The following is a 16817-nucleotide window of genomic DNA, read 5'->3' as shown; positions in this document are numbered from 1 at the left end:
CCAATTTCATGATGTCTGGAAGAGATGATAAGTGTAGACAGTCTGAAAGGAAAGAGATCAGTAATTTCAGACTACAATGGGAAAAGTTCTGTGGAAATGTGGACACTGATGTGGGTCTTAAATTTTTGGTAGGATTTAGATTGTTAGTAGATATGTTAGAACACAGCTGTGTGGTGCAGTAGTCAGTATACTAGGCTTAGAGTCAGGTGAACTCATCTTCCAGAGTGCAAATCTGGCCTCAAAACATTTATTAGCTGTGTGATCCTGGGCAAGTACTTCTGCTTGTCTCAGTTTTTTCATCTGTAAAATGAGTTGGAGAAGAAAATGGCAAATTGCTTCAGTATTTTTGCAAATAAAAAAAAAGCCCCTTAAATGGAGTTATCAGTGACTAAACAATAGGCATGTTGGGAAGATCAATTGATAACAGCATTCTAGCTATAAGATTTATAAATATAGAATAAAAACTTAGAAAACACTGGAAAAACATACAATCAGGCTATAGTGGCTCTGAAACACCAGTTGGATAAACTATGACCAAATTATAAAGGGAATTAAAATATAATCTTGCTTTGATAAACTGTGGGGAGCCTTTGTTTACTAAAGAGTCCTACAAGATGAAAGGAAATAGCAAACCACTCAAGTATATTTATCAAAAAACCACCCAAAACAAAAATTGAATAACCATCCAATGAAAAAATCACAATCAAAAATTGTGACATGACTGAAAAGTTATTAAATAACAATAACAGTATGTTGGGAAGATCAATTGATAATAGCAGTGTTTTAATGATTACCGTTTTATAATATAGTTTCAGATCCGGTATTACTAGGCTACCTTCTTTCACTTTTTTCCCTATTTATTCTCTTGATATTCTTGATCTTCTTGTTCTTCCACATGAATTTTATTATGATTTTTTTCTATTTCTACAAAGAAATAGTCTTGGTAGTTTTAATTGATGTGGCACTAAATAAGGAAATTAATTTTGGTAGACTTGTCATTTTATTATACTGACCCAAATTACCCGTGAGCAACTAATATTTTTCTATTAATTTAGATCTGATTTTATTTGTGTGAAAAGTCATAATTGTGTTCACAACAGTTCCTGAATTTATCTTGGTATATAAACCACCAAATATTTTATATTGTCTTTGTTGTTCTTATTTACTTCCTGCCCTTTTTGTGACTCCATTTAAGGTTTTCTTGGCAAAGATATTAGAATGCTATTCCATTTCCTTTTCTAATTAAATTTACATGTGAACAAACTGAGACAAGAAGAGGTAAATGACTTACCAAGATCATTAAAAGTGTCTTGAGGCCAAATATGTACTCAGGAAGATAAGTCTTTCTGACTCCAGACTTAGGATTTTATATAGTACACTACTTAATTGCATTTTATATCATCTACAGTTATTTTAAATGGAATTTCTCTTTGCATCTCTTCCTGATGGATTTTGTTGATAATATATAGAAATGCTAATGATTCATGTGGGTTTATTCTATATCTTTTAACTTACTGAAGCTGTTAATTATGTCAACTATTTTAAAAATTGATTTTCTAGAGTTTTACAAGTATATCATAATATCATATACATAAAGTGATAATTTTGTTACCTTGTTGAATAATTCCTTTAATTTATTTTTCTTCTCTTATGGCTGGCATTTCTAGCACAATATTGATAATGATGATAATGAATATCCATGCTTCAATCTTTTCCCCAATATAATATCATTTATTAATGAAGGACAGGTCAATGATGTCACTATTTCTGTAAAAAACACAAAAGGAAGGCAAATGGCCTTCCTAAGTATGTCTTCCTTCTGATTGGTCTGATTATACAGTTATGTGATCTACTCTGGCAATCTTGCTTCGAGAATTTTTTTTTTGCTATACTTGTTGCAAAATCTTTTTTTAAATTTATTTTTAAGTATAGCTTTTTATTTTTGAAATATGTACATGAATAATATTTGACATTCATCCCTACAAAACCCTGTATTCTAATTTCCTCCCTTTTTCCCCCTCCTTTCCCCAGTCAGCAAGAAATTCAATATATGTTAAACATGTGCAATTGCTCTATACATATTTCCACAAATAGCATGCTACACAAGAACAATCAGATACAAAAGAAAAAAAATGAGAAAGAAACCAAAATACAAGAAAACACAACAAAAAAAAATGAAAATACTATGTTGTGTCTACATTCATTTTCCATTGTCCTCTCTCTGGGTCCAGATGGCTTTCTTCATCACAAAATTATTGGTTGTGGTCTGAGTCACCTCATTGTTGACGAGAGAGCCGTGCTCATCAGAACTGATCATCATATCTTGCTATTGTCATATACAATGATCTCCTAATTCTGCTCATTTCACTTAGTATCATTTCATGTAAGTCTCTCCAGGCCTCTCTGAAATCATTCTGCTGATCACTTCTTAAAGAATAATAATATTCATAACATTCACATGCTATAACTTGTTCAGCCATTCTCCAATTGATGAACATTGACTCACTTTCCAGTTTCTTTCCACTATAATAAAGAGCTACTATGAACATTTTTGCACATGTGGGTACTTTCCCTCCTTTATTACTCTTTAAGATACAAGTCCAGTAGAAACACTGCTGGATCAAAGGGTATGCATAGCTTGATAACTTTTATTTTTTTATTTTTTTTTTAAATTTTATTTTATTTAATAATAACTTTGTATTGACAGAATCCATGCCAGGATAATTTTTACACGACATTATACCTTGCAATCACTTATGTTTCGTTTTTTCCCTTCCCTCCTCCTCCCCTCCCCCAAGATGGCAAGCAGTCCTATATATGTTAAATATGTTGCAGTATATCCTAGATACAATACATATTTGCAGAACCGAACAGTTCTCCTGCTGCACAGGGAGAATTGGATTCAGAAGGTAAAAATAACTCGGGAAGAAAATCAAAAATGCAAATAGTTCACATTCATTTCCCAGTATTCCTTCTTTGGGTGTAGCTGTTTCTGTCCATCATTTCTCCAATGAAACTCAGTTAAGTCTCTTTGTCAGAGAAATCCACTTCCATCAGAATACATCCTCATACAATATCGTTGTCGAAGTGTATAATGATCTCCTGGTTCTGCTCATCTCACTTAGCATCAGTCCATGTAGGTCTCTCCAAGCCTCTTTGTATTCATCCTGCTGGTCATTCCTTACAGAGCAATAATATTCCATAACATTCATATACCACAATTTATCCAGCCATTCTCCAATTGATGGGCATCCAATCATTTTCCAGTTTCTAGCCACTACAAACAGGGCTGCTACAAACATTTTGGCACATACAGGTCCCCTTCCCTTTTTTAGTATCTCTTTGGGGTATAAGCCCAATAGAAACACTGCTGGATCAAAGGGTATGCACAGTTTGATAACTTTTTGGGCATAATTCCAGATTGCTCTCCAGAATGGTTGGATTCGTTCACAACTCCACCAACAATGCATCAGTGTCCCCGTTTTCCCGCATCCCCTCCAACATTCATCATTATTTTTTCCTGTCATCTTAGCCAATCTGACAGGTGTGTAGTGATATCTCAGAGTTGTCTTAATTTGCATTTCTCTGATCAAAAGTGATTTGGAACACCCTTTCATGTGAGTGGTAATAGTTTCAATTTCTTCATCTGAAAATTGTCTGTTCATATCCTTTGACCATTTATCAATTGGGGAATGGCTTGATTTTTTATAAATTTGAGTCAGTTCTCTATATATTTTGGAAATGAGGCCTTTATCAGAACCTTTAATTGTAAAGATGTTTTCCCAGTTTGTTGCTTCCCTACTAATCTTGTTTGCATTCGTTCTGTTTGTACAAAGGCTTTTTAATTTGATATAATCAAAATTTTCTATTTTGGGATCAGTAATGGTCTCTAGTTCATCTTTGGTCACAAATTTCTTTCTCCTCCACAAGTCTGAGAGATAAACTATCCTATGTTCCTCTAATTTATTTATAATCTCATTCTTTATGCCTAGGTCACGGACCCATTTTGATCTTATCTTGGTATATGGTGTTAAGTGTGGTTCCTTGCCTAATTTCTGCCATACTAATTTCCAGTTATCCCAGCAGTTTTTATCAAATAATGAAATCTTATCCCAAAAGTTAGAATCTTTGGGTTTGTCAAACACTAGATTGCTATAGTTGACTATTCTGTCTTGTGAACCTAACCTTTTCCACTGATCAACTAATCTATTTCTTAGCCAATACCAAATGGTTTTGGTGACTGCTGCTTTATAATATAGTTTTAGATCAGGTACAGCTAGACCACCTTCATTTGATTTTTTTTTCATTAATTCTCTTGAGATTCTCGACTTTTTATTGTTCCATATGAATTTTGTTGTTATTTTTTCTAAATCATTAAAATATTTTCTTGGAAGTCTGATTGGTATAGCACTAAATAAATAGATTAGTTTAGGGAGTATTGTCATCTTTATTATATTCGCTCGGCCTATCCAAGAGCACTTAATATTTTTCCAATTATTTAAGTCTGACTTTATTTGTGTGGAAACTTTTTTGTAATTTTGCTCAAATAATTCCTGACTGTCCTTTGGTAGGTAGATTCCCAAATATTTTATGCTATCAATAGTTATTTTGAATGGAATTTCTCTTTGTATCTCTTGCTCTTGGATTTTGTTGGTGGTGTATAAAAATGCTAAGGATTTATGGGGATTTATTTTGTATCCTGCTACTTTGCTAAAATTATGAATTATTTCTAATAACTTTTTAGTAGAAACTCTGAGGTTCTCTAGGTATACCATCATATCATCTGCAAAGAGTGATAGTTTGGTTTCCTCATTGCCTACTCTAATTCCTTTAATCTCTTTCTCGACTCTTATTGCAGAGGCTAGTGTTTCTAATACAATATTGAATAATAATGGTGATAGTGGGCAACCTTGCTTCACTCCAGATCTTACTGGGAAAGGTTCCAGTTTTTCCCCATTGCATATGATGCTTACTGAAGGTTTTAAATATATGCTCCTGACTATTTTAAGGAAAAGTCCATTTATTCCTATGCTCTCAAGTGTTTTTATTAGGAATGGCTTTTGGATTTTATCAAATGCTTTTTCTGCATCTATTGAGATGATCATATGGTTTTTGTTTGTTTGGTTATTGATATAGTCAATTATGTTAATAGTTTTCCTAATATTGAACCAGCCCTGCATTCCTGGTATAAATCCTACTTGGTCATAGTGTATTATCCTGGGGATAATTTTCTGTAATCTTTTTGCTAATATTTTATTTAAGATTTTAGCATCAATATTCATTAGGGAGATTGGTCTATAATTTTCTTTCTCTGTTTTCAGCCTACCTGGTTTAGGTATCAGTACCATATCTGTGTCATAAAAGGAGTTTGGTAGGACTCCTTCAATCCCTACTTTTTCAAATAGTTTATTTAGCATTGGAGTTAATTGATCTTTAAATGTTTGATAGAATTCAGATGTAAATCCATCTGGTCCTGGGGATTTTTTCTTAGGGAGTTGATTGATAGTTTGTTCTATTTCTTTTTCTGAGATGGGAGTGTTTAGGATATTTACTTCTTCCTCTGTTAGTTTAGGCAAGCTATATTTTTGGAGGTATTCTTTTATTTCATTTAAGTTGTCAAATTTATTGGCATAAAGTTGGGCAAAGTAACTCCTAATTATTGCTCTAATTTCCTCTTCGTTAGTGGTGAGTTCTCCCTTTTCATTTTTAAGACTAACAATTTGATTTTCCTCTTTCCTTTTTTTAATCAGATTTACTAAGGGTTTGTCTATTTTGCTGGTTTTTTCATAGAACCAACTCTTAGTTTTATTAATTAATTCAATAGTTTTTTTACTTTCAATTTTATTGATCTCTCTTTTTATTTTTAGAATTTCAAGTTTAGTGTTTGACTGGGGGTTTTTAATTTGTTCCTTTTCTAGCATTTTTAGTTGCAAGCCCAATTCATTGACCTTCTCTTTCTCTATTTTATACAAATAGGCCTCTAGAGATATGAGATTTCCCCTTATTACCGCTTTGGCTGCATCCCATACATTTTGGTATGATGTCTCATTATTATCATTTTCTTGGATGAAGTTATTAATTATGTCTATAATTTGCTGTTTCACCCAATCATTCTTTAGTATGAAATTATTTAGTTTCCAATTATTTTTTGGTCTACTTTCCCGTGGCTTTTTATTGAATGTAATTTTCAATGCATCGTGGTCTGAAAAGGATGCATTCACTATTTCTGCCTTACTGCATTTGAGTTTGAGGTTTTTATGTCCTAATATATGGTCAATTTTTGTATAAGTTCCATGAACTGCTGAAAAGAAGGTGTACTCCTTTCTGCCCCCATTACATTTTCTCCAGAGATCTATCATATCTAATTTTTCTAGTATTCTATTTATCTCTTTGACTTCTTTCTTATTTATTTTGTGGTTTGATTTATCTAATTCTGAGAGTGCAAGGTTGAGATCTCCCACTATTATTGTTTTGCTGTCTATTTCTTCTTGCAGCTCTCTTAATTTCTCTTTTAAGAATTTAGAAGCTACACCACTTGGTGCATATATGTTTAATATAGATACTGCTTCATTATTCATTCTACCCTTTAGCAAGATATAATGCCCTTCCTTATCTCTTTTGATTAGATCAATTTTTGCTTTAGCTTAATCTGAGATCAGGATGGCTACCCCCGCTTTTTTGACTTCACCTGAAGCATAGTAGATTTTGCTCCAACCTTTTACCTTTAACCTGCATGTATCTCCCTGCTTCAGGTGTGTTTCCTGTAAACAACATATTGTAGGGTTCTGGCTTTTAATCCATTCTGCTAACCGCTTCCTCTTTATGGAGGAGTTTACCCCGTTCACATTTATGGTTAAAATGACCAATTCTGTATTACTTGCCATCTTATTAACCCCTGTTTATGCTTTTCTCCCTTCTTACCCCCTTACCCCCCTTCCCAATATTAAGCTTGTGAGCACCACTTGCTTCTCACAGCCTTCCCTTTTTAGTATCCTTCCCCCCTCCTTAGAGTTCCTCCCCCTATCTTACCCCTTTCCCTCCCAGTTACTGTATTCCCTTCCACTTAGCTTATTCCTTCCCTTTTCACTTTTCCCTTCTCACTTTTCAATGAGGTGGGAGAAGTTTCACCATAGATTGAATATGTCTAAAATTTTTCTCTTAAAGCCAATTCTGAAAGCAGTAAAATACTCACTATATTCATCCCTCTCCATTCTTTCTCTCAGATATAATAGGTTTTCTTTGCCTCTTCATGAAGTGTAGTACCCCCACTTTCCCCTTTTTCTGGTACAATGTCCTTTCCATATCTAGTTTCTAGAACAAGGTATACATGTATTCTTTATACATCTTTATATCAGAAATATAATTCTCAAGATTAATCTTTACCTTTTTAGATTTCTCTTGAGTTCTGTACTTGTAGATCAATTTTTTTGTTAAGTTCTGGCTTTTTCATCAAAAATAGGTGAAATTCGCTTATTTCGTTGAATGTCCATCTTCTTCCCTGGAAGAAGATGCTCATTCTCGCTGGGTAAGTTATTTTTGGTTGCATCCCAAGTTCCTTAGCCTTTCGGAATATCATATTCCAGGCCCTTCGATCCTTTAATGTGGATGCTGCCAGATCCTGGGTAATCCTTATTGTGGCTCCTCGATACTTGAATTGGGTTTTTCTAGCTGCTTGCAGTATTTTTTCCTTCGTCTGAGGGTTCTGGCATTTGGCCACTATATTCCTTGGTGTTTTGATTTTAGGATCCCTTTCAGTAGGGGATCAATGAATTCTTTCAATGTCTATTTTACCCTCTGTTTCTATGACTTCTGGGCAGTTCTCTTTGATAATTTCTTGGAAAATAGTGTCCAGGCTCTTTTTTTCATCATACTTTTCTGGGAGTCCGATGATTGTCAGGTTGTCTCTCCTGGATTTGTTTTCCAGGTCTGTTGTCTTCCCCAGAAGGTATTTCACATTCTTTTCCATTGTTTGATTTTTTTGGATTTGCTTGACTGATTCTTCTTGTCTCCTCGAGTCATTCAATTCCATTTGTTCGACCCTGATTTTCAGTGAAGTATTTTCTTCACTCACTTTTTTAAGATCTTTTTCTAATTGTCCAATTGAGTTCTTTTGTTCTGTGGAATTTTTTTCCATTTCGCCAATTTTGTTTTCCAGTTCACCAATCCTATTTTTCAAGGATTTTACTTCTTTATCCACTCTCTCTTTAACTGACTTCTCCAGGCTCTTTTGCCAAGCCTCCCTCTCCTTTTTCCAAGCTTCCTTCTCCTTTTGCCAAGCCTCCCTCTCCTTTTCCCATTTTTCTTCTAGCTCCCTTGTGAGAGCCTTTTTAATTACTTCTATGAGGTTCATCTGTGCTGAGGAACAGATGATCTCCTCCTTTGGGGATTCACCTGGGGACTGTCTGTTTTTAGTCTCCTCAGGATTTGGAGTCTGCTCTTTATCTGTATAGAAGCTGTCAAGTGTTAAAGTCTTTTTCAGTTTCTTGCTCATTCTGTCTAATAATCAAAGACAAACTATCAAAGAAACAGAAGGAAAAAAAAACCCTTGAATGGAGGCTGCTTTCTTTGGGGGGAGGAGGGGACAGCAGTGAGGCACTGGCCCTACTGTGCTGCGCCTGCGCTCTGAGATCCGAGAGCGTGCTGAGTCACTGTGGGGGCGGGGTGGCCAGGTCCCAAGTGACTCCAGCTGTTTGGGGTTGTATTCTTCACCCTCGCTGTTTTTAGCTTCTCTGCTGGGCTGCTGACTTGCTGCTGGAGCAAAGTATCTAATCCTGTAGCAAAGCTCTCCCCGCAGAGACGGCTGTGATCACACCCCATCCCCTCTTCGCTCTGCTCGGCTCTGAGCCGCCTTCCATGCTCTCGCTGCCGCTGCTGCCCACAGTCTACTTCCGATCTAATAACCGACCCCGCCCTCGCGCAAAAACAGACCTTTCTTGACGAGTCTCAAGGATGCTTTCTCTTGGTAACTAATTGTATGTTTTTTTTTTTTTCAGTCGAGCATTAATTCAGAGGCATGAAATGAAATCGATAGTGAGAGAAAAACGCAGAGGTTACACAATTGTGTGCCTCCTCTCCGCCATCTTGGCCCGAGCCCTCCACTGTGCAGATTAGAGGCTGCCCAGGCTGTGCCCCTCTATGGGGCAGATTTGTCACTGCCCCCACAAAAGCCTGGAACTGCAGGATGTGGCTGCAGGGCTGCATTATAGCCTGCCTGAGTCACTTCGGGTTTGAGTGTTTACAGCCAGATCTCATTAGGTTCTGGCATTTTTTAGAGTATCCTCTGTTTTAGGCTTTATTTCTCTGTCAGTTTACTGCTTTGTAGTCAAGGCAGAGCAGTTAGCCTATAGCAGAGTCGTCTCTATAATTTTTCTAGCCACAGAGATCACCCCCTCCCCCCCAGCCCACCCCTGCCTCTAATCTGCTCAGGATGCTAGACTCTCATTGCCTACTCTAGTCTGTTCCTGGTCCCTCAGGACAAACATTTCCTGGTGATCTTCCAGATTGACTTCGGCTGATAAATTGTAGTGCTTCTAATCTTCATGAATTTAAGCAGTGAAGAGCTATTAAGCAGTGAAGGCTGAATTAAATAATTGGTTATGAGGGGAATGAGAAGAGCTTAGAAAGTTGAATGTGCCTTCTTGGCCATCTTGGCTCTGCCCCACAAAATCAATAATCGAGGGTTTTTTTTTTTTAAATAGGAATTAGACTTGTATTTTTCAAAAGTTTTTTTTCTGCATCTATTAAGATAATTATATGATTTTTGTTGGTTTTCTTTTTGATGTAGTTAGTTATGCTGATAATTTTCTTAATATTGAACTAATTCCATATTCCTCCTAATCATACTACTAGATCTTTTTTTTCTTTTTCAGTTTATTGTTGTACTTGCTAGTATTTTGTTTGAAATTTTGCATCAGTGTTCATTAATGAAGTTGGCCTATCAAATTCTTTCTCTGCTTTTTCTCTTCCTGATTTAGGTATTAGCAACATATTTGTGGTATAAAATGAATTTTGTATATCCAAATATTTTATATAATATTGGAATTAATTATTCTTTAAATGTTTGGTAGAATTTCAATGCGAATTCACCTGGCCCTGGTGATTTTTTTCCTGAGGACACATATTGATGGCTTTCTTATTTTCATTTTCTCAGAATTTTTTAAGTACTCTACTTCCTTTTCTGCAGATGTAGACAATTTATATTTTTGTAAATATTTATCCATTTCATTCAGATTGCCAGATTTACTGCCATTTAATTGAGCAAAATAGCTCCTACTTATTATTTTAATTTTATCTTCATCAGTGGTGAATTCATCCTTTTCTTTTGGACACTTTTTTCTTAAAAAAAAAATCAAATTAACCCATAGTTTATCTTTTATTTTTTCACAACAAGTTCTTTTATTTATTAGTTAAATGGATTTCATACTTTCAATTTTATATCTCTTATTTGATTTTCAGGAACTTCAATTTGGTTTTTAGCTAGTGATATTAATTTATTCTTTTTCTATTTTTTTTTTAGTTGCATGTCTAGTTCATTGATCTACTCTTTTTCTATTTTATTTATATAAGCTTTTATAGAGTTAAATTTTCCTTTAAGTATTGCTTTTGCTACAACTTATACATTTGGGGGTTTTTTTCCCTCATTGTTGTCATTCTCTCTTATTAAATTATTTTTCCTGTGATTTGTTCTTTGACTCAATTCATTCTTTAGAATTAAGTTATTTAGTTCAAATGAATTTTTAATCTATGTTTCCATGATCTTTTATTGAATGTAATTCTTATTTCATTTTGAGCTGAAATGATGTATTTAATACTTCTGCTTTTCTGCTTTTGCTTGTGAGGTTTTTTATGCCTTAACACATGATTATTTTTGTGTAGATGCCATGTAGCACTGAGAAAAAAAATGCATATATTCTTTTATATTCCCATTCAAGTTTCCCTAGAAGTCTAATATATCTCAGTTTTCTAAAATTTTATCTCCTTAATTTCTTATTTATTTTTGGTAAGATTTATAATTTATTATTATAATTCTTTACCTCTTTGAACTTTTAAGAATTTGGATTCTGTACCATTTGGTGCATATATGCTTAGTATTGTTATTTCTTTGTTGTCTGGTGTACCATTTTGTTAAAATCATCAAGATTTATTTCATTTCCAAATATTTATTTGCAAGTGTATTTAAACATAGAAACATGTTCTCCAGCCTTCTTATGTATGCCTATGTAAATAATAGTCAGCATCCCATTGAGGATAGAGTTGTGCTCAGCCAAGAAGATCTCAGTTCAATTCTAATCTCAGCTACACACTGACTGTGAAGTAACTCAGACTATACATTGTAAAAAGGATGTCTACCTGCATTGGCAAAAGTTTTCTATCCAGAGAGTTCTGAATATCAAAGAAATCACATTTGTAACCCTTCTTCTCTAAGTGGTAATGAACATATTGATAATTGTTTGAAGAGACTCATGTAATGTTTCATTGGCTAATCTTTAATCCATTAAACAGAACACAAAGATTACCTTCAAACCTACAAGGTGAGAAACAGTAAACTTTTAACAATGTATGCCAAGAATAGACATTTTCCGAAGTGTACTTGGAACTATGAGGTTTACATTTTCAATATACTTTATACTTCTGAAAGCTACTGGCACAGTATGACTTTATGGCTTTCAATATTCTCAGTTCATGGGCTTCACATAGAGGATTCATTTCTCTGAGTGACCTCTCCATAGTACATACAAAATAGACTTGAACTGACTGGAAGCAGTAAGAGGTAACATGTTACCATTTTTTAAAATCCTAATTTTACATTCTATAATACTAGTATAAAAGTTATGCCATACAATAAAAATTTTTTCACAAAAGTTAGCAAGTTTTATATGCAATGTAATTTTTAAAAAGTAACCACAATCAGAACCCCCCTCCCCCAAAACCAGAAGTTGTGCTTGAAGTCATAAAAATGCCTTCAATTGATTAATAAATGCCTGGAAAATGCATCTTATAATTACATATGCAGTTTTAAATTTAAATTGTGTAAAAGATAATAGTAGTAACAGAAGTACCTTTAAGAAATATGAGCATTTATTCCATTTCACAAAATCCACTTTATTTTCAGCAGCTTACCTACTAAGCCCTTGTGAGACTTAAAAAAAAAAAAAAAAGAACATATCTTGGGGCAGGTAGGTGGCACAGAACATAGAGCATTAGCCCTGGAGTCAGGAGGACCTAAATTCAAATCTGGCCTCAGACATTTAAAACTTTCTAGATGTGTGACCCTAGGCAATTAACTTAGCCTCAGTTGTCACAGCAAAAACAAAACAACCAAAAAAACCCCTCCACATTTCTTTAGTCTGATCATTTTCTTCAAGCTTCCTGATTTCATCTTTTAAACAATAATTTCATGATTTCTTTCATTCTTTCTTTAAAAGTTCAGCAGTTTTAAAGCTTGTTTTTTTTTCATTGCAGCGTCTAATATTTCTGTGATTTTCATTTCATATTTAGCAAATTCTATTTCATGTTTATAGGCTTCTACAGTTAACTAGTGAGATTTTGTTAATAACATGCATCATTTGATCTTGAAATATCATTTTATCATAGAACTTAAAAACCACTATTTTTCTCCCCAGCATTGCACTGGTGTTTGACTGAAATAGCTTCAATAAATGAAAAAGTGTTATACGACTTTTATTAGGATCAATGAAAATAGTTTGATTATTATTTCAAATCTATCCCAACATTTTTCTAATAATCATATATGGTAACTTAGTAGAAGTTTTCAAAGAATTAGCCTCTTGCAATTTAAACTGGATTTTCTTCAATATGTTGATATATCCTCATTGTATATATATATATATATATATATATATATATATATATATATATATATATATATATATATACTGTCCACTTATGAATATAACTATCTTCTCTTTTCTTTCTAACATATCAACCAACATTAATATGAACTATATGTTTTAAGATAGTAATTTCTTCTCTCTCCTGCTTGAATCAGGATATTTAATTAAATAGAGAACTTTCAAGCCTTCTTGATGAAAAGAGCAGAGGTAAATAGAAATTTTGACTTTCAAACAAAAGATTGAAGAGAATATTCAAGACAAATGCAAGAGGAAATCATCGTGGGATCTAAGACTGAGAGAATCAGCCCAGAAATTGCAAGCTCTTAGAAATAAATTATTTCTATCCAGTTCCTCCACTTTTCATGCCTTACATCCTCCAACCCCTTTTTATTAGCAGCTAAAAGCACAAAAAACTATAATCAGAATTAAGCTAAAATCACATAATACTTAATATATGACATTGAACTGAATGTTTGGAAAGTTTCTTAAGCTTGGAGAAGATATAGCCTGTGTTTTGAAAATATACCCCATGTCTTAAGATCCTTTGCAGGCTCACAGTCATTTCTGGACTGGTAGCAACTTTGCAGGGAGGAGTCTAGTAGAGCAACCAATGTATGGATACATTCAATGGGGGTAAGGAAGAGGTCTTTCCCTGGTAGAAAGGACAGATTGGGAGAAAGGACAGATGAAAATAGATAATAGGAAAATAAAGAATATCAACCTTCCCTGGTCTAGCTCCAGAAGAAAATGGAGCTACCATTTATAAAGGGAAAGAGGTAGAAATCTATTCTTGACCCAATGGCATTTGACATTGTTTATCAATGACTTAGATGAAGGCAGAGCTTTATGATTTTAGGAGGGAGAGTTAAAATATTAACTATCAGTATCAAGATTCTAAGATCTCATCAAGCCAAATGGGCCAAATCTAATAAGATTAAATGTAACAGAATAAATGTAAAGACCAACATTTGGGATGAAATCAATTTCACAAGTTCAAGGTGGGAAAGATATGGCTAAATGATGAATGTACAGAAATGATCTTAGATTCAGTGGATTGTGGGCTAAAGACATGTCAACAATATGAATAAAGCAACTAAATATAAAGCTAAAAAATAAACATATAAACTTCTGCTAAAGCATAATACTGTGTGTGTGTGTGTGTGTGTGTGTGTATATACACACGTTTCTCATAAACAATGTATTGTAGGATTCTGTTTTTAAATCTACTTTGCTACCAATTTCTGTTTTATCAGTGATCTGATCTAATTCCCATTCACAAATATCATTACTATGTATTTGTGGATTTTCCTAATTTTCCTCTGTTTATCTTTTCTCTCTTTTTACTTTGTTACTCCTACCAATGTTTTGCTTCCGACTACCACCTCCACTGGACTTTCATTTCTTTTATATACTTTCTTCCCCCTTTCCTTCCTACTACCAGTAAAGTAAAAGTAATGTTTATTTCTATATCCAACTGATTGATGTTCCCATTTTGAGCCAATTTCAATGAGAATGAGGTTTAAGTGTTTCCTGACACCCTCCTCCAATTTTCTTCTCCACTTTTACAGCTCTCCCTTACACATCTCTTTTATATGAAATATATCCCATTCTATTTCTTCTCTCTTTTTCTGGTGCATCCATCTATTTCTTTTTGTGTACCATCTCATCATAGCCAACTCACATTTGTGCCCTCTTTTTATTTTTTGATAACTTTTTGAGCATAGTTCCAAATTGCTCTCCAGAATGGCTGGATGTGTTCACAATTTCACCAACAATGTATCAGTGTTGGGGTTCTCTTTCTTAAGGTGATCAGTGAAGTCTCTCAAAGCCTATTTTGCCCTCTAGTTCCAGGACATTAAATCAGTTTTCCTGATAATTTCTGGAAAGTATTGTTCAAGTCCACCTTTTATGTATGGCTTTCAGGTAGTTCAATGATTCTGATAATTGTCTTTCCTGGATCTATATTCCAAATTAATTGTTTTTCAAATTGGGTATTTTATATTTTATTCCATTCCCCCCATTCTTTTCAATTTATTTGATTCTTGATGTCTCGTAGAGCCATTAGCTTCCACTTGCCCAATTTTAACTTTTAAGGTGTTATTTTCTTCAGTTAGTTTTAGAACTTCCTTCCAATTGTTTTCTTATGCAGTTGTTTTTTTTCCAGTGGATCTTGTATTTCCTTGTCCATTTGGCTAATTCAATTTTTTCAAGTGTTTTTGCAAATTATTGACTCCTTTTTTCATTTTTTTTTGCATCATTCTCATTTACTTCCCCATTTCCCTCCATCTTTCTTTTTAATTTTTATTTTTTATTATAATTTTTTATTGATAGAACATATGCATGGATAATTTTTCAACATTGTCCCTTGCAATCATTTCTGTTCCAACTTTTCCCTTCCTTCCCTCCACTCCCTCCCCTAGATGGCAGGCAGTCTCATACATGTTAAACATGTTAATGCATATCTTAAATACAATATATGTGTACATGTTTGTAGAGTTTTCTTGTTGCACAAGAAAAATCTGATTTAGAAACGTAAAAATACCCTGGGAAGAAATACAAAAATGCAAGCAGTCCACATTCATTTCCCAGTGTTCTTTCTCTGGGTGTAGCTGGTCCTGTTCATCATTGATTAATTGGAACTGAATTGGATTTTCTCATTGGCAAAGATATCCACTTCCATTAGATTTTATCCTCATATAGTATTGTTGAAATGTATAATGATCACCTGGTTCTGCTCATATCACTTAGCATCAGTTCATGTAAGTTCTCTCCAAGCCTCTCTGTATTCATCCTGCTGGTCATTTCTTACTGAACAATAATATTCCATAATATTCACATACTACAATTTACCCAGCCATTCTTCAATTGATGGGCATCCATCCACTTAATTTCCAGTTACTAGCTACTACAAAAAAGGCTGTCACAAACATTTTTGCACATACAGGTCCCTTTCCCTTCTTTAATATCTCTTTGGGATATAAGCCCAGTAGTAACATTACTGGATCAAAGGGTATGCACAGTTTGTTAACTTTTTTTTTTCTTTTTTGTTTAGCTTTAATAGCTTTTTATTTACAAATTATATGCATGGGTAATTTTACAGCATTGACAATTGCCAAACCTTTTGTTCCAATTTTTCCCCTCCTTCCCTCCAACCCCTCCCCTATATGGCAGGATGACTAATACATGTTAAATATATTAGAGTATAAATTAAATACAGAAAAAGTATACAAGACCAGTTTGATAACTTTTTGAGTACAGTTCCAAATTGCTCTCCAGAATGGCTGGATCCATTCATAGCTCCATCAACAATCCATCCATATCCCAGTTTTCCTGCATCCCCTCCAACATTCATCTTTTCCTGTCATCTTAGCCAATCTGACAGGTATGTAGTGGTATCTCAGAGTTGCCTTAATTTGCATTTCTTTGATCAATAGTGATTTGGAACACCCTTTCATATGAGTAGAAATAGTTTCAATTTTATCATCTGAAAATTGTCTGTTCATATCCTTTGACCATTTATTAATTGGAAAATGGCTTGATTTCTTAAAAATTAGAGTCAATTCTCTATATATTTTGGAAATGAGGCTTTTATCAGAACTTTTAATGGTAAAGATGTTATCCCAGTTTATTGCTTCCCTTCTAATCTTGTCTGCATTACTTTTGTTTGTACAAAAGCTTTTTAACTTGATATAATAAAAATTTTCTTTTTTGTGATCAATAATGATCTCTAGTTCATCTTTGGTCACAAATTCCTTCCTCCTCAAAAATATGAGAAGTAAACTATCCTATGTTCCTCTAATTTATTTATAATCTTGTTCTTTATTCCTAAATCATGGACCCATTTTGACCTTATCTTGGTGTATGGCGTTACGTGTGGGTCAATGCCTAATTTCTACCATATTAATTTCCAGTTTTCCCAGCAGTTTTTGTCAAATAATGGATTCTTATCCCAAAAGTTGGGAT

At 33.9% G+C, this 16817-nt stretch overlaps 1 protein-coding gene across 1 annotated transcript in view; it reads left to right on the top strand.

Annotated features, from left to right (window-relative positions):
* LOC127546648 (cation channel sperm-associated auxiliary subunit beta-like) overlaps nt 1–16817 on the top strand; it is a 161285-nt gene that overhangs the window by 69197 nt on the left and 75271 nt on the right.

Source organism: Antechinus flavipes, chromosome 2 (assembly GCF_016432865.1).
Source record: "Antechinus flavipes isolate AdamAnt ecotype Samford, QLD, Australia chromosome 2, AdamAnt_v2, whole genome shotgun sequence".
NCBI lineage: Eukaryota > Metazoa > Chordata > Mammalia > Dasyuromorphia > Dasyuridae > Antechinus > Antechinus flavipes.
The sequence above is the reverse complement of the archived record's forward strand: the minus strand, read 5'-3'. Positions and strand labels throughout refer to the sequence as shown.